The 23,502-nt window shown below is 45.9% G+C and overlaps 1 protein-coding gene across 1 annotated transcript in view; it reads left to right on the top strand.

The window, feature by feature from the left end:
• Positions 1-9,901: 9,901 nt before the first annotated feature.
• Positions 9,902-23,502, top strand: part of SPIC (Spi-C transcription factor) — a 130,459-nt gene continuing 116,858 nt past the window's right edge. Inside the window, exon 1 of the mRNA XM_029599715.1 lies at positions 9,902-10,053. The gene's annotated coding sequence lies outside the window, so the exon portion shown is untranslated. The remainder of the gene's footprint in view (positions 10,054-23,502) is intronic.

Genomic DNA, 23,502 nt, shown 5'->3' with positions numbered 1-23,502 from the left:
ACCTTAATTCTTACACAAATCAGATATTTATTTTGTTTGCCAATCCAACACAGTATGTTTCAGTTGGGTGTTAATTAGGGTTGCTAACCAGCCGGTATTTGACCAATTTGGCTGGGTTTTCTTGAAGGGAGGCCAGAAAACTGGCCAATGTCGTTGTTGGTTTTCTGCCAACCACCAGCCTCCAAACAAGTCAAGATACCCCACTCCTCCCCTGCCCGACAGACTTTACACTCCAGTCGCTGCAGGGGTTGGAGCAAATATATCTGGTGAAGACGCACAGGGATGGGAGAGAATCTGCACACTCTTACCAGGCCCCACATTGGCCCTGCCCTTTCCTGGTTGGAGGCAGGTTGTTTGAGTCCTGGGAGTTATTGCTGTTTTGGCATGACAGATTTGCTGTTGTAGAAGAGATCTCACCAACGATTTAGCCTCACCTTGGTTGTAGGAAAATTAATGGAGACACTGCTGAAGGAAAGGCTAGTGAACTATCTACAAACTGGGCCCGAGGCAGCATGGATTCATCAGGGGGAGGTCCTGTCAGTCAAATCTCATTGATTATTTTTGATTGGATGACTAGATAATTGGATCAAGGAAGAGCACTTGATGTGATTTACTTGGATTTCAGCAAGGCTTTTAATACCGTCCCGGATAGGAGGCTCGTGAATAAAATGAGAAGGTTAGAACTTGGCGCCAAGACTTGAACAAGTTAATGTAAATAGGTTATTTACTCTCTCAGATAATAGAAGGACCAGGGGCGAAGTTAGCAAGTAGCTCATTTAAAACAAATCGAAGAAAATTCTTTTTCATTTAGCATATAGTTAAGCTCTGGATTTCATTGCCAGAGGATATGGTTACGGCAGTTAGTGTAAATGGGTTTAAAAAAGATTTGGATAAATTCCTAGAGGAAAAATCCATACATTACTATGAATTAATAAGCAATAGTAGCTTGTGATTTATCTAATGTTTGGGTACTTGCCAGGTACTTGTGACTTGGATTGGCCACTGTTGGAAACAGGATACTGGGCTTGATGAACCCTTGGTCTGACCCAATATGGCATATTTTATGTTCTTATTTTTGCCCACAAGCAGCCTTTTACCTTCAGTGTGACCTGGAGGTCGCCGCCACTTCCGCTGCTGCCCTCCATCCACAGTGGGGCCAGCTGCCGTCGACATCACCACCTTCCATGTGGCCTGGGAGCCGCCACCATATTCACAGCCTGGAGGCTGCCGCCAGTGCTCCTTTCATGTGGCCCCTGCCAGTTCTGTCCCTCCTGTTCTTCGCGGCTAGGCTGCCACCAACGTCTCTTCCTACGCAGCCCGGAGGCCACCGCCAATGCTGCCATCTTTGCGGCCTGGAGGTCGCCGTCGATGCGCCTCTTCCACAGCTCGGAGGCCGCTGCCTACCAGGTCCTCTTCCACGGCTGGAGGCCACCCCGGAGCTCCTCTTCTTGCGGCAGGGAGCCACCATCACCTTCTTTCTTTGCGGCAGGGAGCTGCTGACGTCTGGGCCTGCTCCTTCCCTCACAGCATGAACGCCGCTCTCCAAGGTCCTGCCCTCCTTCAGGGCGCATGGCCGCACCTCTCTTCACCTTTTAAAGGGCCAGTGGTGGGCAGTCCTTCCTGACTCCACCTGATGATGTTCCCAAGACATTTCCTATTAAGAGGGCCTTCCTTCAGTCTGTCTTCACCTTCACAAGGAGCTAGTCAGCTCCTGGATTCTCCATTCCAGCTCTTCGATTCAGGAGACCTCCGTGAACCTTTTTCGCTTCTTCAAGGCACTCTGTTTTTTTTCATGGGAATTCCCTTGTCTTCCTCTGTGGTTCCTGATCCTTCATCTTCATCTTTGTTCCATGTCCTTGTCTCTCGTTGGATCCCGTCTCCAGATGTCCAGATGTTCCTGTTTTCCAATGTCTTCGTCTTCAGGTGTCCACAGGTACCGGAGTCCTGTTGGACCCGTTGTCCTATGTTCCAGTCCTGATCCCGATGTATTCAAGTTCCAAGTTCCGAGTCCTGATGTCCTATGTTCCAGTCCTGATACCGATGTATTTGAGTTCCAAGTCCCGAGTCCTGATCCTAATGTTCCGAGTTCCAAATTCTGAGTCCTGATCCTGATGTCCTAAGTTCCAGTCCTGATCCTGAAGTAACTGCTAGTTCCTAGCTCCGGGTTCAGCTTTGCCTCGCCCCGGACCTTGTCTCCAGGCAACCTTCCTGGGAGTAAATCCGTATCGATCCGGTGTCCATTTCTGGTGGCTGGAGTCCTCTTCTGGCTGGATCCTTTCTCGAGCACTGCCCGGATTCCTCCTTCATCCTGAGCCTCAGTCCTGCACATGTCCCGCTCTCCATGTGGTCCGTGACCAGCCTCCAGGTTGTGTAGGGCATGCAGTGGGGCAGAGTGGTCCGTGACCAGCCCATGTCGGCTGTTTAGGGCACCCTGAGGGGCAGTGCCTGTCTAAGTCTCCGAGTATCCTGAGTCCTCGTCTCGTCCAAGTTCCGAGTATCCTCATCTCATCTGTTCCAAGTTCCAAGTGTCCAAGTCTCGTCCAAGTTCCAAGGGTCCTTGTCTCGTCCAAGTTCCAAGAGTCCTCGTCTTATCCAAGTTCCAAGTATCCTCATTTTGTTCAAGTCTTCAAGCCTTGTCCAAGTCTCCGAGTTCCTGTCTTTTTCCAAGTTCCAGTACCATTGCCTGTCCTCGAACTCTGACCGTCCTGTCACATCTGCCGTTCCCAAGCAGCAGGTCTGAAAGGGCTATTGAGTGGCCAGAGAGCTACCCCAGAGACCAGCATTTCATTGCTGGATCTCTCCCGGTGCGTGCAGGTTTGGCAGAGGTCAGGGCTCCGGTGGTCAGCCTGTCCGCCCATGCTTGGATACATCTTGCCTGCCTCGGCACTTCCACAGAGCTCCTCTACAGTTGCGCCGTGGTCCAAGGGCACACCAATCTCCCCAGAATCGGGACCGCTCCCTAGTGCTCCTGCAACAATTTTCTTATGTTCTAACTGGTCCTCTGCTACCTCCTTTTCCCATTAAGAACATAAGTTGCCTTACTGGGTCAGACCCCGATGGTCCATCAAGCCCAGCATCCAGTTTCCAGCAGTGGCCAATCCAGGTTACAAGTATCCAAACATTAAATAGATCCAATGCCACTATTGCCAATAATAAGCATATGCATAAGTCAACTTGATTAATAGCAGTTTATGGGCTTCTCCTCCAGGAACTTATCCAAACCTTTTTTAAAACCCAGCTACACTAACTGTCTTAACTACATCCTCTGGCAATAAGGATGGCAACGAGTATGTTGCTGTTGCCACCTGCTTCCTCTTCCTGGACTGCACAGCCCACCACCATCTACTCCTTTTTCTTTCTAGCCTTGCATAGGTCAAGAATAGCAACTCCCACCTCTGTTTCTGCCCACATGGGCCACTGCCTGCTACCCTTCCCAGCCCCAAGCAAGCCGAGATGGCAGCTCCTGCCTCTCTCAGACCATGTGAGATGCCACCGTCACCTGTTCCTTCTTCTTCCCAGCCTTGCATGGGCTGATAATGCTGGCTTCCACCTCTCACCCTCTTCTTTGCAGTGGCTGCACCAAAACACTCTGGTGGCCGCTCTTGAGGTTCACTGTTTCAGTACATCTTGGCCATGATGTAGTGCTTTTCTTTGCCACCCAGTCTCCCAGTTTAAAATAAGCTGATCTTCAAAGACCATTATTCATATGTTCTTGCTTTTAACCTTACAATGTAAATTTAAATTGCACGCTTATGTGCCACTTTGAAAATTCTGTAATGAGTCAAATTGAGCGTCCCAAAGAGTCACACTTATTGGTGAAACTCAACCTCTAACTGAGTTTCACCGATGTAACTCCATTTCATCTGTGGCATCAATGCAGTTGTAGATTTTTGGAGTCAATTCAATTTACCTACTTTTATTGGACAATATTCTCTTTGTTTGGCTTAAATGTCAGAATGGTCAGCTTTTCTAATATATAAAGCTACAACGTGACAGAGACAGTACACACATCCAAAAAAACTGAGGAACGCAGAGCTAAACAATAATGCATTTGTATGCAGCCAGTATGGAAACCTGAGTTTATTTTTATAGCTAAATCCGTTTAGGGAAGAGAAAAGAATCATTCCTTTCATCATAATAATACAAAGTGCCAGTTCTGCCATTCCCTAGGTTGCATTCAGCAAACCAGTGGAAGGCAGGAAGAGTTTTACAGAGCATGTTTATGTGGTGGTAGCTCTATAGTTTTTAAAATCCCACCTTGAAAAAATGTTCAGACCACATGGTAGCTGATCACTGTTACCTGATATCCAGTCTTCCATCTTAATCCAACTTGGTGGAAAATGCAGTATATACTCAGCTACTTGACTTCTTATCAGACTTAACTGTATCAGATCCTCCATACCTACCAGCATGACTTTAAGAGAAATCACAGAACAGAGTCTGCCTTACTGACTGTGGACAACAGTATCTGCTTGCATGCAGACCAGGTTGAAAATTCCCTTCTTGACCTACATTCAGTGCTGTTGATCCCGGAGTCCTGTTGCACCTAGAATACATCAGCATAGAGGGCATTACATCAGTGTTTATATATCTTATTTACAGTCCAGTGGTTGACAGGATATAAGGCAGCATGAGGAAAATTGTGGCAAATGAATCTGATCAATTTTTTTTTCGAATGAGTGTCTACAGAGTTAGATGAAAGGCATGCACTAAATGAAGTTCTCTTGGATTTCAGCAAACCTTTTGATTCTGTGCCATAAAGAAGGCTTATGAATGAAATGAGCAGTATGGGAGTAGGACCCAACATGGTGCACTAGATTAGAAACTGGTTGACTGATAGATGACAGAGGTTAGTAGTAAATGGAATTCATTCTTAGGAGAGAGTGGTGTAATGCCTTAGGAATTGGTTCTGAGGCCAGTTCTACTCATTATGGGGCGGATTTTAAAAGGGTTACGCGCGTAACCCCGAAAACCCACTCCTGCGCGTGCCGAGCCTATTTTGCATAGGCCCAGTGACGCGCGCAAGCCCCGGGACGCGCGTATGTCCTGGAGCTTGAAAAAAGGTGCGGGGAGTGGGCGGGACTGAGGCCTCCAGCACAGCGGCTGTGCCGGGGGATCGCGCGCCGGCACTCAGCCAGCATGCGCAACCTACGCCTGCCCAGAGGCAGGCTCGACTTTGTCAACAAAATTATGGGGGTTTTTTAGATAGGGCGGGTTAGGTAGGGGAAGGGAGGGGAAGGTGGGAGGGGCGGAGGGAACGGGGAAAGCCATCGGGGCTCCCCTAGGGCTCGGCGCACGCAAGGTGCACAAGTGTGCACCCCTTTGCGCGCGCCGACCCCGGATTTTAAAACATGCGCATGGCTGCACGCACATGTTATAAAATTGGGCGCGTGCCTACTAGAATCTGGCCCTATCTTTGTGAGTGATAGTTTGGAGGGATTAGAAGGAAAAGTTTAGGGGATTTTTGCAGATGACATTAATATCTGCAACAGGGCGAATATCCTTGAAGGAATAGACAGAATGAGGAGTGGTTGAATCCTTGGCAGTTAAGATTCAGTGCCAAAAAAGTGCAAATTCATGCAGTTGGGGTTCAAAAATACAAAGGAGACATACATGATTGGGGGCAGTGGGTAAGAGACTGATATGCAGAAACCTTAGGGTGATTTGTATGACAATCTGAAAGTAGCAAAGCAGTGTGACAAGACAGTGATTAAGGTTAGAAGGATGCTGGGCTATATAGAGAGAGGCATAACCAGCAGGATTAAGGAGGTGGCAATGCCGCTGTACAGGTCATTGGTGAGGCCTCACCTAGAGTACTGTGTTCAGTTCTGGAGGCCATATTTAAAAAAGGATAGAGATAGGATAGAAGCAGTTCAGAGAAAGGCAACCAAAATGATGCGGGGTCTGCACTAAAAGACATATGACATGAGACTAGGAACTAAATATGTGTACCCTAGAGTAGAGGAGAAACAGGGGGAATATGATACAGACTTTTAAATAACTGCCAGGTTTAAAAAAATGCACAAGAAGAAATAAAGCATTTCTAAGGGAAAGGTAGCTGTAGAACTAGGAGTCATGATGTGAAGCTTTGAGAGAGGTCAGACTTAGCAACAAGGTCAGGAAACAATTTTTCACAGAAAGGGTGGTGCATGCTTGGACTGCCTTCCCTGAAGTGGTGAAGACAAGAATGGTGACGAAATTCAAAATGGCTTGGGACAACCACAGAGGACTCCTAGTGGCAAGAGGATGGATATGAAGCACTGGGATAACCTATGGCAATTTTTCTGCATGGGGGTTTAGTTTAGTTTCTTTGTAAACTGCTTTTCAAAAAATCAAAGGGTAACCTGCACAGAGTGGCAGTTACAACCCTAAAGAAATGTGGACAGACAAGATGGGCCATTTTGGTCTTTATCTGCTGTTATTTACTATGCAACTACGCGTAATCTCCCTCCTTTCCCAGGATTCGGTATTACCATTAGTTCTTTTCAGCATATACAAATGGCCAGTTTTCGCTATCATTCAGACTTTTTACATTGAATGTCAACTGTTTGCAGATGACATTTAGAAGTCAGTAATCAAAGGCTTTGACTGAGTAACTTTTTGTTATGGTTAATGGTGTTTGGGTGGATCCTTGGACACTGTGGCAGCTGACCACACCCACGGGGGGCAGTCCCATGAGGGACCACGGTGTCAGGCTAGACTCCGGACAGACAAACACAGATTTGAATCTTGTATTAAACAGTTTGAGTGACCACCAGAGGTGGCAGTAGTGAGTAGTGGTTGTAGAGCCCGGCTGGGCGCATCTCACACAGACGCTGGAACAGCGGATCCTCTGCAAGGCAGTGCTGTAGTGGAAAGAGACTGAGAGTTATGAGCACACATTAAGATTAACACACAGAGTCCCAATTAGAAATAGGAGAAGCTCCGAGACAGGGAGAGCAGGCCCTCGGGGAGCGAGTACCTGATCCTTAGAGCAGAGAGAATCAGTAGCGTTGTACTCACTTAGCAGTAACAGAGATTCCACTAGACAAGAGGTCTGGCACCGGAGCAGAGAGCAGGCCCTCGAGGAGCGAGTACCTGATTCCAGTGAAGCAGTACTGTGGAGAGAGATGGTTTCTGTACTCACTGATGGTAACTGTAAGTTAGTTCTTCAAAGTAGAAGTGTAGAAGTTGCAGGCAGCGACTCAGGGAACATGGGCCCTCGAGGAGCGAGTACCTGTTTCCTGATAGCACGTGAAAGAAGCAAAGAGGCCACCGATGAGCGGATATCCCCTTAGAGACCCCGAAGGGTAGTAAGAATTCCAGATAACGCTGGAGTGGCAGAGTTGCTTAGGAACGGAGAGTGAATCCCATCCGTAAGAATCCTGTTGCTAACTCAACGAGCTAGCAAATGCTGTAGGCAGATATACCCGGAAGTCGTGATGTCAGAACAGGACCCCTGAGGTTCGCGCCAACGTAGAGTTAAAGATGAGGGCGGCGTGCACATGCGCGCCCTAGAGGTACCTTGAAGGAGAATGGCGGGAGGCAGCACCAAAGCCACTCCGGGGACGCCGGAGAGAACAGCAAGCAGATGCCGTGGTGGCCATCTGTCCAAGGTGAGCGGGAGGAGCCGAAAATAGAGAGAGGTAGGCGGGGCGAAGCCGTCGAAGACCGATGGACACAACACTTTTGAAGTTACCCAGACAAAAACCAAGGTTAAAATCCCAAGAAATCACTTTGATCCTTCTAACAGGCATTATTATTGTCTCCATTTTCAGCAGCGTCTAGATTAACCTGTATCAGGCAAAATACATTCAGTTGTTTTACTCCCAAACTCTGGAATTCGAACCCTGTAGACCTGTTCCTGGTACCTTCTTGCCTTTCCTTCTGAAAGAAAATTAAGGCCTAGTTATTTAACCTAGCCATTACTTATGGCATTCTGGTCAGAACCATTGATCTCTGGGTTGATTTAATCTAATATAATTTTTATTTTATATTCTGCCTTTCATGACTGGTCAGGTTGCTCCATATTCAGGATTGAAAAAATTTATCCCAGAAGCAAGAATACATTAATTCATTATTCATTATCTGTTTATGTTGTATATAATTTGCTATATGTTTATTTGTTTTCTCCCGAAGGGGTGGACCAAAATGGGGGGTGGGTGGGGGTCATCCCTTTGGGAGCTAGGGATGTGCTTTCATTTCAAACGAAACAGGGAACTGCAGCAGTAACAGTATTGCCGGTGATCTGCCAGCCCACCACATCTAAACCAGAGAAAACAAATTGTTACATTTCCTCTTCAGGGGTTGACCACTTTTAAAGATAAACCCTAATTTAAAATCAGGCAATTCTGGGAGCAATGAGTAGCAGATGAGCCGACTCAGGAAGAATGCTGCTCAACTTTCCTGATGAAGATTCCACTTATGGAATAAAACCCCTTTTTGTTTCTTGCAGCCTTTAATAATTTTGCTACAGAGTTCTGTCTGGAGTGCCTGGCTTCCTGTACTCAGCCATAATAAAAGAGGCATGCCCTCTTATTAATTTAAAAAGGTGTAAAAACATAAGAAGAAAATTCTCTTAAGGTAAGGCATAGCGGAGTAACATCAAAAGATGAAGGAACAGAGTCAAGATACAGCCAAGCTGATATATTGAGCAATTTACGTGCTATTGGCACATTAAACTGAAAGGAATCTGTCAACCACTATACAAAGGCTCAATTGTTGTTGCTTCATTTGATTCTCCAAGCCATTTATATATTTTTAAAAAATAGGCCAGCCATACTTCTGGTGGAAGTACTTTACTTTTATTAGATTTTTGTCTTACCTTTTCCAATGATAGCTCAAGGTGAGTACTATGCAATAAAACCAAGAACAGGTAAATAAACCAATAAGAACACAATAAGCATACAAAAATAAATTCAATAAAAAAGCAAAGCACATAAGCAGCTGAATAAACAGACTGATAATAAGATAAAGAACAACCAGCTGAATAAATAGCATAATACCTAAAAACAAGCATAAATACTAATAATGCCCCAATAAAATCATTAAACAGAAGAAACCTGTCTGGCCCCAACCTTACATAAAATGGCACCTGCATGGCATCTGCCTACTGTTGTTCTCAATGTGCCAGCTCCAGAAAAATGTCATGCAACACAACACAGGGCTGAGAAGCAATAAGCTGATTACATCCAGTTTTGATTAGAACAGGACAGCAGTCTTTGAAAGTAGTAGTAAGAGACTTTGGCCCTTTAGTGACCTATATAAAATATTAATGCCCCATGGAGGAGGCCAAGTTGGGGCCTTGCATGCATTGGGATATGCAGAGAGTGTTACTTCATTTTGAATCTTTTTTTTTTTTATAATATCCTAGCTATTTCCAATACCACTTCAAGGCAGGGCTAGTGCTTCCATTAGGCAAACTAGGCTGGTGGCTTCCTCTCATCAGCACGAGGCCCAGAGGGGGAAAGCCAATACCGCCAGAGAAGGGAGCACTGTACCGGAGTTCCCACCATTATTTTTTTTTTTTTTCATAAAATAATTTAACAGCTCCCCAAAAATACTCTCCCTCCATCCTTCTCCACTCCCATCCAACAATGGCTTGCATCAGAGATGTGAAGGGTTGAGAATTTCAGCAATTCCTCACTGGGCTCAGAATTATTACTCGTTATCTGATCAGAGAAAGAAGCTGAGAGATAGCAGCAGCAAGAGGAAACTAAAAGTAACACCAATTCACCCAGAGAAAGAAGGTTTACAGTGTTACATGCTTTCCAACATCAAATCCAGCTTGCATTCAGAGTATAGATGGTCAGAACGTTTCACAGCTAAACCAAGTCATGTGGGCATTTTTAACATCCTGTTCCTGAGGAAGAATAAAAGTGCCCCTTTACTTCTGTGTAACTTCCCCACTTATGAGTTATAAGCAGACCATGTTTTCCTCTTTTATGGAACCATTTTATACAGAGCTTAGCGAAGGAAAACAACTTCGTTTATAAGAATGGACACCTTATCTGTGAGAAACAGCTTTTTAAGCAGAGGAAGATTCACACTAAAGGCTCACAACACTCAAAGCAGGTAAAAAAAAAAAAAAAAAAGGTGGTTGGGAGGGGACTTCTATTTTAAAACAAACAAAAACCAGTAACATAATTTAGCTACAATTCTGTAAGTTATTTTAAGCGATGATAATTCAGTTTTCTGCCCATTCAGTTAGCGATTCATTTGGCAGTTCTTATCATAAGGCCCCGAGTCTGGGATGGAGGGTTTGGACTTACCAGAAAGAGCATCAGGTACGATCCATTTCTTTTGTAAAACCTCAGTGGGGATGTAGGCTGGAAATGGGTTGGGAGACTCAGATGCTGTGCAAGTTTTTATGTTGTTGAGCAGAGCTGATGCTTTTTAGCGCCATGCAAAGCCACTAGAGCAGAGCTTCAGTGGAAATGGAGGGCTGAGTCTGGTGGTACTCTGTGAAAATGTTACGGTTTGGCTGTAGACCTGTAGGCCCTACAGATCTGGTATCAGTGAATAACTGTCTGTGAATACTATATGGATGAAAACATTTTCATTAATATTATAGACAAAGTCATGACAAAAAGGAAGCACAGACCTATGTTAGTTAGGGGATGTTTCTGGCTGATGGCAAAGTAGGTATCTTAATATCGGATTTAATTTCTCTCCTTTTCGAATTCAAGCTCAAGGCAAGTTACAAATTCAAGTATAGTTAGATAGGCCCCTGCTCTAGAGGGCTTTTAATCTTACATTTGCATCTGAAGCAATGGGAGATGAAGTAACTTACCCAGGGTCACAAGGAGTGTCAGTGGGAGAAGTGGGATTTGAACCCTGCTTGCCTGGTTCTCAGCTCTCTAACCACTAGGCCATACCTTCTCGCCTTAATTTCATTGTTTTACTTTTGTAATTTGTGTGGTTGACTTTGGACTTCTGAGCAAAAAGGTGAAGAATTTGCGATGTCAGCACTCAGATCAGGAAATCTGAGATATAAGGTGCATAAATAAATGAACAAGCAAAACTAAGTACATTAATGTGATTGTGACAATAATAATGCCTTCACAATCAGCAACAAGACAGAAAACGATTGCATCATTAGTTGATATTCTCCCATAAGGCACAAAAGGGTATGATCTACTAACCTCCTTCCCCCATCTCCCAAGGTCAGTTTGGAGGACTTTGTTTCACTTTTTCTCTCTATCTAGATTCTAAAACTGAAGCCCCAGATGGTGGTGGGGTGGAGAGGAACAATTTTCAAAGCCATGTAGATGTGTGAATTGTCTTTCTGAAAACGGCTCTCTCTCAGTACAGCTAAAAGCCTGCACAGCGTTCCACAAATAATGCAGAGCAACTTGTGCAAAGAGAGTGGTGGAACATTTGCACTAAGATCTTATAAAATGTTCTACTGCATTTTTGCTCACTTATGTTGGCACAGTTGTATCCTAGAAGTTGCAGGAAATGGGCAAAAGAGGTGCAGTTTCAGAACCGTGAAAGGACACCAACTTGCAGGCATCACTGCACTTTTTTTTTTTTTTGCTCTACTTATCTGTCTGCAAATCACTAGTCAATGCCATTCCAACACCAACCATAGTCATATACAACACATTCCTGTTGCCCCCAGGAGCAATCTGGCGCAGATTTAACATAAACAGTATGTTCCAAGTAAGCTGCGATGCTGCAGAAGCAAGTATTACTGTCTTGATAATTGCCCACGCCGACATTTAAGAATATGCATCTAGATATATGAAAATGGAAAGAAGAGGAGGGGTACTTTGGACTTTGAAAGGGAGCGAAATAAACATACGAACACATATAGTAGTTTCTGTGCTACACTCCCAAGCGATGTTCAAAAGATGATCCACAGGTAATACTATTTATTGCCTGTCACTAAGCCTTCCCATTAAGCATCAGCTTAAATAATTGATTTAAAGATTTATAAACCCGACTGATAGCAAAGAACCAATGACCTCCTGCCAGAAGGAATGCCTCCTGCTCTTAATTTCTGTTCTCTCTTTTCTGTCCTTTTCTTCAGGGTCAATGAACATTGTAGAAACATACTTTTTTGAGAAACATCATTAGGATGACTGATGGCAATGAAATGGACATGAGCTATTTAAATGTTTCCTTTATTAATAATAATAATAATAATAATAATAATAAAGAATCTGTGCATCTAAGAATAGGCAAGACAATTATATTACCATATTGTCTGCTGCAGAGAACAACATTAGGGGTAGAAGCTGGGTTTAATTCTTGGTTTGGGGCTGTATTTCTCTCTGTTCTCTCCTGATACTCAGCAACCCTTCTGCAGGCTGTGCTGTCCCTTTCCTCTATCTTCCATTATGTTCTTTTTCAGAGCAAGTTGTTTTAGATTAGTCTGCCTATATATTTGAAAGATTAAGAAAATAAAAATCCAGACCTGTTCTAAGCATTCTGAACTTGCATCTACTGACCTTGTTACCTGAAGAATCCAAGAGAATTAGACCATGGGTCTTTACTGTTCTGAAAATACTGTGAGTGTGATTTCATGCATTTTTATTCCCCCCCCCCCCCCCCCATGCATATTTCCCCACATGGTTAGGATGTGTGTGTTGCTGGTAGTTGGGAGTTACCTGCTGCACAGAGATGTCTGAGCCAGTGCTGCAGAGGCAGCCTTCAGACCTGTGGGGGAAGGTGAATCTTGCACAATGGTGACATCTAGTGGACAAAATCAGCACCCATGTGTAGCAGGTCCTAGAAGGAGCAGCATTCTGTGGCCACTGATTAAAGACTGGTCCTGCTATGACTGGGTAGATGGTGGGGGAGGAGCGTTCTAAAATGGAGGGAAATCAAGGGTAGTTACAAAGACGATTGCTAGCACTATAGCCCCAGTAGAAGCCACTTCTGACTGAGCTGGAAACCCAAAGGAGCAGGAGTAAACTTCCTGGTCAAAAGATAAATGTTTGAATTGGGCTCAATATGTGGCTAGACACCCCCATAAAGTAATCTTTGAAACTGTATCTGTAAAGTCTTGTCTGTGCCATGTAATTTTCTTCATTTTTGTTTTTAGTTTAAAAAAAATGTTTGCATTTATTACCATGACCTTTAATGATACAAATTAAAAGCTATATAAACCAACTTAATGCATCCGGGCAATACATTTTAAGGTGAATTTTCAAATGATGCACACGTAAAAATTCGCAGTTGCATGCACAAAGTATGTGAATGCATGCTATTTTCAAAACCGCAACATACACGCGTAAATCGGGGTCCTTGAGCATGTTTGCTTATGTAAAACAGGGGCGCGCCGGGGCATTCCAGGGCAAGGTCAACTTACAAAAGTAAGTTGCTACTGTAAAACCTACCAAAGTAATACGCACGAGTCTTTTATTTGCATATATTTACTCCTGCTCAATATCTGCTGTAAGTGATCATAACTATCATACAAGTGAAAAAATGACTGGCTAAAGGGTCTGGATACAATGGGGAGGCCCTCAGGTTGAAGAGCCAGGAGGGTCTTCATGAGCTACAGATGGACTGGATGAACTGGTAGGCTAATTGGTAAAACTGGTTATTTCATTGCTGCGCGTATGTTATAAAATCTTACACATGTAAAAGCTGACTTACGGGGATAAAAGCGTCAAATTAATGCAAGTAAAATCTACTTTGATATCCTTTTAAAATTGGAAGTACAAATATGTGGGTATATTATTTGTGTGCATTTATCCGGCTAATTTACAACTTATTCGGCTAAGGAGCACCTTTCCATCTACTTAGGCAAGCATATTTGAACTTATCAGGTAAGTAGCAGCACTTATCCGGCTATATTCTGATTTATCCAGCTACGTAGCAGCAGGCCCACATAGCCAGATAAGTCTGAAAAGTGCTACTTGTCCATCTAAGTAGCACTTTTCAGACTCATCCAACTACACGCTACTACTTAGCCGGATAAATCGGTATTTATCCAGATAAGTCCAAATTTGCGTGGGTTGTGATTTGTACACACGTGAGCATTTGTGCGCGCATACGTACTTGCATTTTATTACCTGCACAAATCATTTCCGCACAGATTATAAAATGCACTAGCATCTTTGCATGCACCATGCAAGCATATATGGGGGCACGCGAGCAGTTGTGAAAGTTATCCTCCCTGCGAGGAATTTTCAGACCGTACACTTTGGAACATGGTCTGTGGTTACATTTTATCCATGGACCTTGCACCAATTATCAAAGAAAAGGCACTTGCATACTTTCCCTTGAAAACATTTGGACCCATGGACTTCTGTACCTGCTTTTCATGTGGGTGGATTTTGTAAGGAAAATAAATAACCTGCGTAGACTTGAAAATGCAATCCGAGGGTGATATTTTCTGACCCTGTCCAAGGGGATGCCTTTCCTGAATGTAACTAAAGTACCCACGTTGTGGAGCAGTGGGAGGGCGGGATAGGCCAGTTTACCCGGGTAAGCTACAGTTTACCCACAGAAATGGCTTTGAAATTTGCCCTCGCCACCTTCCTTAATAATAAAGTCAGGACAGTGGGTTTGCCACCTTTTGCCATGGGAGTGAATCCCTAAAGACCGGGGATAGCACACAATCATTTAATCTACTGCCGTTCATTGTGAAAACTCCGGCAGAAATAAAAAGAGTGAGAAATCCCTCCCCCCCCCCCCCCCAAGCAAACCTGAATTTCGAAATCTTCAGAATCAGACGTGTACATGCAAAACGTGTGTTGGGTGTTTCTTGAGTGGGTGCGTGGAGGATGAACGGTGGAAGAGAATGATGAATTGAGGGCTCCCTGATCATGCTGCCCAGACAGCACCGCGAATCAGAATCCTAACCACTCGGTGTCAGGCTAGTTACACGTCAGGATCTGAGGAAACAGTTGTTCAGGTGACAACTGTAGCCCAGCCACAGCTTCCCCAATGTTAAGACATGTGCACTGATAGCAAACCTCATTCTCTTTCTCCTTTTCTTATTTTACTTTGATTTCTTTCTTTGCTTCCTGATTTCACTCTAGTTTTTTTCACTTAGGCCATCCCTGCAACAGATCTTGGGCACACTTGGGATGGATCTGGAGAGCAGTGGTAGGAAAAAGTTGGTTAAAAGACACGGGGGAGGGGCAGTTGCTGTCGGGTTGCATATGGGAATTTATATGCCCATCTAATCAAAGTGGATGAATCTCAACTGAGCAGATTGGATGAGCCATTTTGGGCTTTATCTTTTTTTTTTTTGTCAACGTGTCGCTCCCGTTTTCCTTTCCTATCCTAAGCTTCCAGTAACCATGGAAAAACCCTTGCAGGCAGAGCAGCTATGACAGATAATTTTCCCCAAGACTAGTGCATGAAATCACCGGCCCATTTTCCTCCCTTCTGAGTTTGCAAATGTGCAGCCCCCATGATGACCCTGCATTAGCTTTGTCAGATCGCACAGAAGAATCCTGTATCAGCAGTGAATGCAACACTGAGACTGGGCCTTGAGGCTAGCCCTGGACATACAATTAAGATCAGAGGAAATCCCAATTTATGAGTTCTTTACTACTGTCAGTGTTAGGCATCTTTCCCCATAAGCTTCACAATGTTTTTGAATGAATTCCCTGGGCTGCTTTTCCATACTTCTGGCTTTTCCATCTCTTTTAACCACTTGACTATTACTAATCAGTAAAATGGCTTAGCATAACTACCCTCCCTTCATGTCTGTTTTGTATGACAGCAGGCATCCTGAAAATATTATGCTGCTAACAAGTGATTTAAAATCTATGCATGCAGGAGATATTTTATATTCTAAATTAAACATGATGTTCGGTTTGCTTACAAGTACACTGGACGATTAGTATGGACACAGCTGGATATGTCAATAGGTACACTTGGCCTGTGCCATGGTGGCAAATGTCTGGGGGCAGCAGACTGACTGAAGATTTGCTTCCTTCCAACTGTGCTGAATCTCACTCAGCAGAGAGTGAGATTCAGCACAGCCCTGATCCAGCCCCTCCCATCCCAGGGGCCTGATCCAGCCCCTCCCCTCCCAGTGGGCTGCAGGGAGCAGGATGAGATCTGGTGAGCTTGAAGCAGGCATAGCAGAGCAAAGAAGAATACTCTACTCCCTAATCATGCCCTATTATCATTCAGGGAGAGGGGGAGAGGCTGGAGCAAACAGAGTAAAAGGGGATCATTTTGGGGAGGTTATGAGGGGCTTAGTGGGGATCATTGTGGTGTGTGAGGATAGAAGCTGTGGGATGAGATGGGATCAGTTGGGGAGGGGGGGGTGTAGCTGTGTGCAAGAGAGAACAGAGTAAGGGAGGAGTCGGTGTTTGTGCATGTGAGAGAGAAGCGTGTGTGTATATGCCAGATTGGGTGGGAAGTTAGCAAGGGCCAGCAGGACCAGAGAACAGTAGGGATATTTGTGCCTCCCCCATCTCCCACCCCCCACAGCAATTCAGATCCTCTCTCCCTTAATCTCAGATTTTGTCCCCCAGATCCATGTAACCTCCCTTCTTACCTCTCCCTTCTCCCCAGAGCCTGGAACCCAACCTCAACACCTCCTACTTTCGCCTCTCCTTCCTCAATCCCAGAACCTCCTTCCCTCTCCCTTGTGTTCCATCTGGAATTCCTGATCTTCATTCCCTTCTTTATTTTCCCGTATCCCATCCTCCTCATGCTCTGTCCTCTCTCCTTCTCTTCCCATCTCTAGTCCTCTTTCCTTCTCACATTCTTCCTCCCATCCCTGGTCCTCTCATCTTTTCTTCACCTCATTCCTGGTCCTCCTCCCTTCCTCTCTGTATCCCTGGCCTTCCTCGTTCTCTTTCTCCTCTCCCCATTCCTGAGATCTCTTCTCAGTACTGATACTTGAAATCCCTTTTCCTCACCTAATACAAACAAAATAAGTTATGCAGACACAAACAAGATTGGTAAACTTCTTTCCTGTACATACCCAGATCAGTCTAGACAAGTGAGTTATGCATCCCTACCAGCAGATGGAGGCAGAGAACAAAACCTTGAGGCTCTGTTACATAACCGAGAGTGCCACCTGCAGTCCCTCAGTATTTCTCTGTCTCGAGCAGATGGTAGAGGTGCAAATGTACAGTCTCACCAAATTTAAATTGAGAGAGAGAAGTGGTTCCCCCCCGGTTGCCTGTGGCACAGGAAGATCTCGATAGGGCTGAAGATTCAGAGGGCAGCCTTCCTGATCAGGGGGCTGAGGAACCCGAATACTTTTCCCCCGGAGTTCGTTCTACTCCCACATTAGGCCTTCCTGGCAAGGAAGGGAGCGGGAATCAAGCTTCTGAAGGGGAGGCCGCCGTTTTGTGCTTCCAAAACCCCTAAGGTGGCCCCTGCAGTAGGCTCCGGGGACCTGTTGCGATGCCTGGGTTTGGGTCGAGCAGGTTCGGAGGCGGACCCCAGGGATGGAGAGGACTCTGATGGTATGCCAGAGAATCCTCTCGATTTGCATGGTGCTGACCCGGATGTGGACACGGATGCAACCATGAATGTGGACCCAGATGCGAATAAGGATGATCTGGACCCGGATGAGTTCCTTGTGTCAGAGGGTGGTGATCCTCGAGTAGTTCGCTTGTTTAAAAAGGAGGAATTGCGTCCCCTCATTCCATAGGTTTTGCAGGAATTGGGGGTGAAAGTGACTCAGGAGGAGTCAGATAATAAGGGCGTGAACCTGGTCCTGGATGGTCTGCGGGGGCTCCACTGTTTTTCACTTGCCAAAGACGATTCGTATGTTGGTGAACCAGGAGTAGGACTCTCTGGAAGCGGGTCGGAAGGGCAATTGCTAAGCTTTATCCCCTGAGGGAGGAGACCTTGGAGCTTCTGTGGGTCCCCAAGGTGGATGCAGCAGTTTCAGCGGGCACCAAGAAAATGACCATTCCAGTGGCAGGAGCTGCCGCTTTGAGGGATGTGCAGGACCGCAAGTTGGAGACTCAGTTGAAGCAGTTATTTGAAGTGTCTGCCCTGAGTCTCCAGGCCGCGATTTATGGTAGCATGACGCAGAGTGCTTGTCTGTGCTGGATGCAGAAGTTACAAGAACAAGATTCCTCCAGGGATGGGGATTCTCTCCAGTCAGTGCGCTTGGAGGCTGGAGTGGCTTATGTCGCTGATGCGTTTTATGACTTGGTCTGCACTTCGGCCAAGAGCATGGTCTCAGCAGTAGCGGCTTGCAGACTTTTGTGGTTGTGAAATTGGTCCGCGGACATGTGGTCCAAAGCCCAGCTGTGTAATCTTTCTTTTAAGGGAAAGCTCCTGAATGGGGAGGATTTGGATCAGCTGGTGAAGACTTTGGGAGAGTCCAAGGGAAATAAGTTGCGAGAGGATTGGAAATAAGGTGTTTCCACCTCAGTCCCAGTTTCAAGATTCATTTAGGTTCCAGTCCAGCAAGCCCGCCTCGGAGGCGGGGACTAAGTAGTCAGCAGGATGTCAGCAGTCCTTTTGAGGAGCCCACAGACCCACCAGGGATGGGGCCAGCCAAGGGGCCGGTGGTGGAAAATCATTGCAATGAAACCAGCATCGCCCATTCATCCATAGAAGCGTTAGAGGGGAAGATTATCCAGCTTTTACAAGGAGTGGGCCAAGATTACCTCAGACCGCTGGATGTTAGAAGTGGTCCGAGATGGCTACACACTAGAATTTTCTCATCCTGTCAGGGAGTCCTTTCTGGAGTCTCAAGTCGTCTCCCGGAATAAGTGAGAGGAGGTACAGGGAACTCTGCAGAGGCTATTGTGCCTCAAGGCGATCATTCCTGTTCCGAGGAGGAGCAGGGACGAGGAACGTACCCCATTTATTTTGTGGTGCCCAAGAAGGAAGGCACGTATTGTCCCATCTTTGACTTGTCCTAAGGGTGCCACGTTTCTGAATGGAGACGTTAAGAATGGTACTGGCGCTGGTCCACAGAGGAGAGTTCTTGGCATCGTTGGACCTGTGGAGGCGTATCTCCATATTTCCATTCAGCAGGACCATCAAGGTTTTCAGCGTTTCAAGGTGTTGGGCCAGCACTTTCAATTTTGGGCCTTCCCCTTCGGGCTAGCCATGGCACCTCTGACCTTCACAAAGGCGTTTGACAAAGTCCCTCATGAGAGGCTTCTAAGAAAACTAAAAAGTTATGGGATAGGAGGCGATTTCCTTTCATGGATTACAAACTGGTTAAATGACAGGAAACAGAGAGTAGGATTAATTTTCTCAATGGAAAAGGGTAAACAGTGGAGTGCCTCAGGGATCTGTACTTGGACCAGTGCTTTTCAATATATTTATAAATGATCTGGAAAGGAATATGACGAGCGAGGTTATCAGATTTGCGGATGATACAAAATTATTCTGAGTAGTTAAATCACAAGAGGATTGTGATACATTATAGGAGGACCATGCAAGACTGGAAGATTGCGCATCCAAATGGCAGATGAAATCTAATGTGGACGTGCAAAGTGTTGCATATAGGGAAAAATAACTCTTTGTTCTGCTCAGGCTTGTGAACCCTTGGGCCGATGGGAGGATGGTATACCTTAGGAGGAAGATCTGTAGGTTCTCCCGTCGGGTGGCGAGACAGGACAGAAGATGCGACCAGCTGACCCTCGGCACTGGAGACTGAGGCAGACAAAGAGTCGTGACGTCAAGAAGAGGAACTGTGTCTTCACCACTGGAAGTCCGCGGTCCCCCCAGGAGGAGCCCGTAGGGACCCGGACTGCTGGGACTTAGGTGGACCTTTGAGAGTTCAAGGAGTTGAGAGTTTGGCGCAAGGGCTAACTGGAGCTTCACCCCTGGAAGCCCGCAGTCCCCCCAGGAGGAGCCCTTAGGGACCCGGGCCGCTGGGATTTAGGTGGGCCCTTGGAGACGATAGTCCAGAAGAAGTCCGAGGTCAAGTGCCAAAGGGTCACCACTTACCAGTCCGAGGTCTTACACCGAGGGATCGCCGCTTGCCAGTCCGAAGTCACACACCAGGAATCACCCCTAGCTAATCCAAAGTCAGGAACCAGGAACACCAAGACAAGACAGGACAGGAACAAGGATCCAAAGTAGAAGAACTCACCGAAGCAAGCAGACCTGACTACTTGGGACGTTGCCAAGTCAAGGAATGGTCAGAGGAAGTCTCCTTTTATACTTCCTCTGGCCCAATGGATTGGAATCAGCTGTAGACAATTAAAGGGACGAGGTCCCTTTAATTCTGGTGAGGAGGCGCGGCCTCACGCCTAAGATGGCGGTGGCCATCTTGGATCTCGGGCCGCGGAGGAGAGCTGCTAGCTGCCGCGAGGGAGGAGCAGGGACGACTTCTGACCCGGCGACTAGCCCAGAGGCCTGCGCGGGGTCACTGGGTACATGAGTAGGACAACCTCCCCCAACGCTGCCGAGGCGGCCCGCCATTGGAGCTCAGGTAGGGGGCCGCGGCCGTAGACGGCCACGGAACACAACACTCTTGCTGTAGTTACACGATGTTAGGTTCCATATTAGGAGCTACCACCCAGGAAAAAGATCTAGGCATCATAGTAGATAATACTTTGAAATCGTCAGCTCAGTGTGCTGCAGCAGTCAAAAAAGCAAACAGAATGTTAGGAATTATTAGGAAGGGAATGGTTAATAAAACTGAAAATGTCATAATGCCCCTGTATCGCTCCATGGTGAGCACCTTGAACACTGTGTACAATTCTGGTCGCCACATCTCAAAAAAGTTATAGTTGCAATGGAGAAAGTACAGAGAAAGGCAACCAAAATGATAAAAGGAATGGAATAGCTCCCCTATGAGGAAAGGCTGAAGAGGTTAGGACTGTTCAGCTTGGAGAAGAGATGACTGAGGGGGGAATATGATAGAGGTCTTTAAGATCATGAGAGGTCTTCAACGAGTAGATGTGAATCGGTTATTTATACTTTTGGATAATAGAAGGACCAGGGGGCAATCCATGAAATTAGCAAGTAGCACATTTAGGACTAATCGGAGAAAATTCTTTTTCACTCAATGCACAATTAAACTCTGGAATTTGTTGCCAGAGGATGTGGTTAGTGCAGTTAGTGTAGCTGGGTTCAAAAAAGGGCTGCATGCAGAGGCGAGAACGAAGAACCAGGCTGGAGGTCAGGGCAGGAGGTCAAGCAGAGTCAGATTACCAGGCGGAGATCAGGCAGAGTTGGAGTACCAGGCAAGACCAAAACCAGGAAGTCAGTCTGAGGGGCTGGAGGCAGGAAGCAAAGAGCAAGGCTGGAATGCAGGAAAAGGAATCAGGTCCGGAACTCTGGATCAGGAGGCAGGACGGAACGCAGGAACAGAAGACAACGCAGTCTACACACTCAGGAGCTGAGCAGGACCCGTTGCTGATGCAGAGTGTTGGAATCAGGGCCGGGTATATATACCCGCCCTGACTGACGTAATCTTCCTGGGCCGCGGGGAAGTTTCCTGCCGCAGGCCATTTAAATTGCTGACAATGGCGCGCGCAGAGGCCAAGCTGGCGGCGTGTCGCGCCGCGAGGGCAGGCCACATCAGTGGGGTTCGGCATCGGCCACAGCGAGCGGTGAAGGGGGAGAGCTGGGGCTGACCGCCTCCCAGGGAAGGTAAAGGGGCCCGGCCGCAGGGGGGTCAGCAGGAGACAGTGTCACTGCTGCTATGGGGCATCCCCTGCTGGATCAAGAGCAATGCTGAAGAGTTTAGTCTCCAGTGAGTATTTCCCTTCAAGAACCAGAGTCACCTGCACAGGTTTTGGGAAGGGCAATGAGGGAGGGGAGGCCTGGGGAATAGGGCCTGCTCTTTTGCAATGCCGCCTTATGACAGTGTTCTTAACTGAATGGCATTACTAAGCACTGTAGGCGACCCTTAGGCTTCTGACCTTGTATCTTAATAAATGTAGTTAAGTGCCGCACAATTAATCATCTGTAGACAGTGAGTTGCGGATTCACATGAAGTGGCAGCTTCATATAGATATATATAGGTAGCAGGCATTAAGTACTAGAGATGTGCATTTGTTGCTCTATTCATTTCATTTGTTTCAGCAGTACACGCATATCTCATGAATGGATAGTAGGCGTGCAAAACAGATGGTATGTGTGTACGTCTTTGCCGACTACATACGTACACACCATCTGTTTTGCGTGCCTACTATCCATTCGTCAGATACGTGCATACTGCTGAAACGAATGGAGCAACGACTGCCCATGCCTATTAAATTTAACTGATTAGGGGGCTTAAAGAGCAGCATGTATTCAAAGTGCATCATTACATTCCAGTATGAGACGCATTTTCATTCTGTACACCTCCAGCTACATTTTCTATTTTCTTTGTCCCTAAGGAATACAACAGAATAGTCTCCCCTATAGTAGGAAACAATGGTGGAGCAATGAACACTTGGAACCCCCAGGCTGGGCCAGGTCAGTTTGGGAAGGGGCACTTGCTTGCCTCTGAGCCCATTATGGTTCTTATACTGTATGGGAGCTGCATGAGCTCAGGTTGGCTGAGCAGCACAGGTGTGCCCTTTGATCACAGCAGAGCCCTCTTCACTGCATGGGCTGCACCCTCAGTACTTCTGCCACAAGTCTGAGAAGTAATTTGAGTAGAATACTTTGTATTTCTGCTTTATAAATGATAAGAAAATTACTATGTGTACCCCAAGAGTTGAGCTCAGTGCTATAATAGAATTCTGTAGTTTTCTGCAGGCAGTTTAACATGAGAGCAAAAACATTATTTCTTTTTCTATTCTGCCAGCAATATCACACATATACATAGTTTGCAGCCAGAATAAAGACTGTAACCCTTCATATTTAGCTTTATTTTAATGAGTAAAGTGCATATATGAAAGGACGCATTGCAATAGATAAATAAATATTCCTACAGAACCCTCAGTGTACTGCTTTATTTTCTCCTTCAAGCAGTATCAGAAGTCAGCAAGATCACATGATACAGTCGGCGTCACAAAATACAGATTTAAATAAACTGTATTCTAGTTACTTCTCTCTTGGGTGTTGATGGTTTGAATAGGTGTATTTACTAAAAAAAGGAAGAACTGCACTGTAGGTTATTCATGGATAATTGTGTTTGGTTACTTCCTTTCCCGAAAACTGACTTTTAAATTTGAATGTTACTTAATTCATTTCTGCTGGGTTTTTTTTTTTTGTTTTTTTAATTATAATGAGGGGTTTAGAGGAGCACTTTCAGGCCACTGGGCCAATGTTAGATATTTCCTTTCCCCTTTTTGTACTTAAAGAAACAATTCATCTTCATCTATACATACAAAATGTTCCAGAGGAGTTATCCTTGGCTTAGGAATGGGAAATGTACTGTGCCGGAGGGGTCGGCTCCTAAGTTCCCTCCTGCTCCTTTAATCTTCCAGCTCAGTCGGAACCGGGGCTTGGATTTTGTGCTACAAAGCCTTCATTCACAGCTACCTGGGGATTTTTCCCCTCTGTTTAATATCCCCTCCCAATTTATATTTAGTCGTCGCAGTGATGGTGCAGGTCCAGGGGCCTTGCACCAGGGCTCCTTCATCCAAAATTAGGTTCTACCCTTCGGTAAGGGCTATGAGTTTCTCCTCTTGCCCCCCCTCCCCGGGCTGTGAAAGTTGCCTCCGGCCTTCT

This window comes from Rhinatrema bivittatum, chromosome 4 (genome assembly GCF_901001135.1).
Source record: "Rhinatrema bivittatum chromosome 4, aRhiBiv1.1, whole genome shotgun sequence".
Lineage (NCBI taxonomy): Eukaryota > Metazoa > Chordata > Amphibia > Gymnophiona > Rhinatrematidae > Rhinatrema > Rhinatrema bivittatum.
The sequence above is the reverse complement of the archived record's forward strand: the minus strand, read 5'-3'. Positions and strand labels throughout refer to the sequence as shown.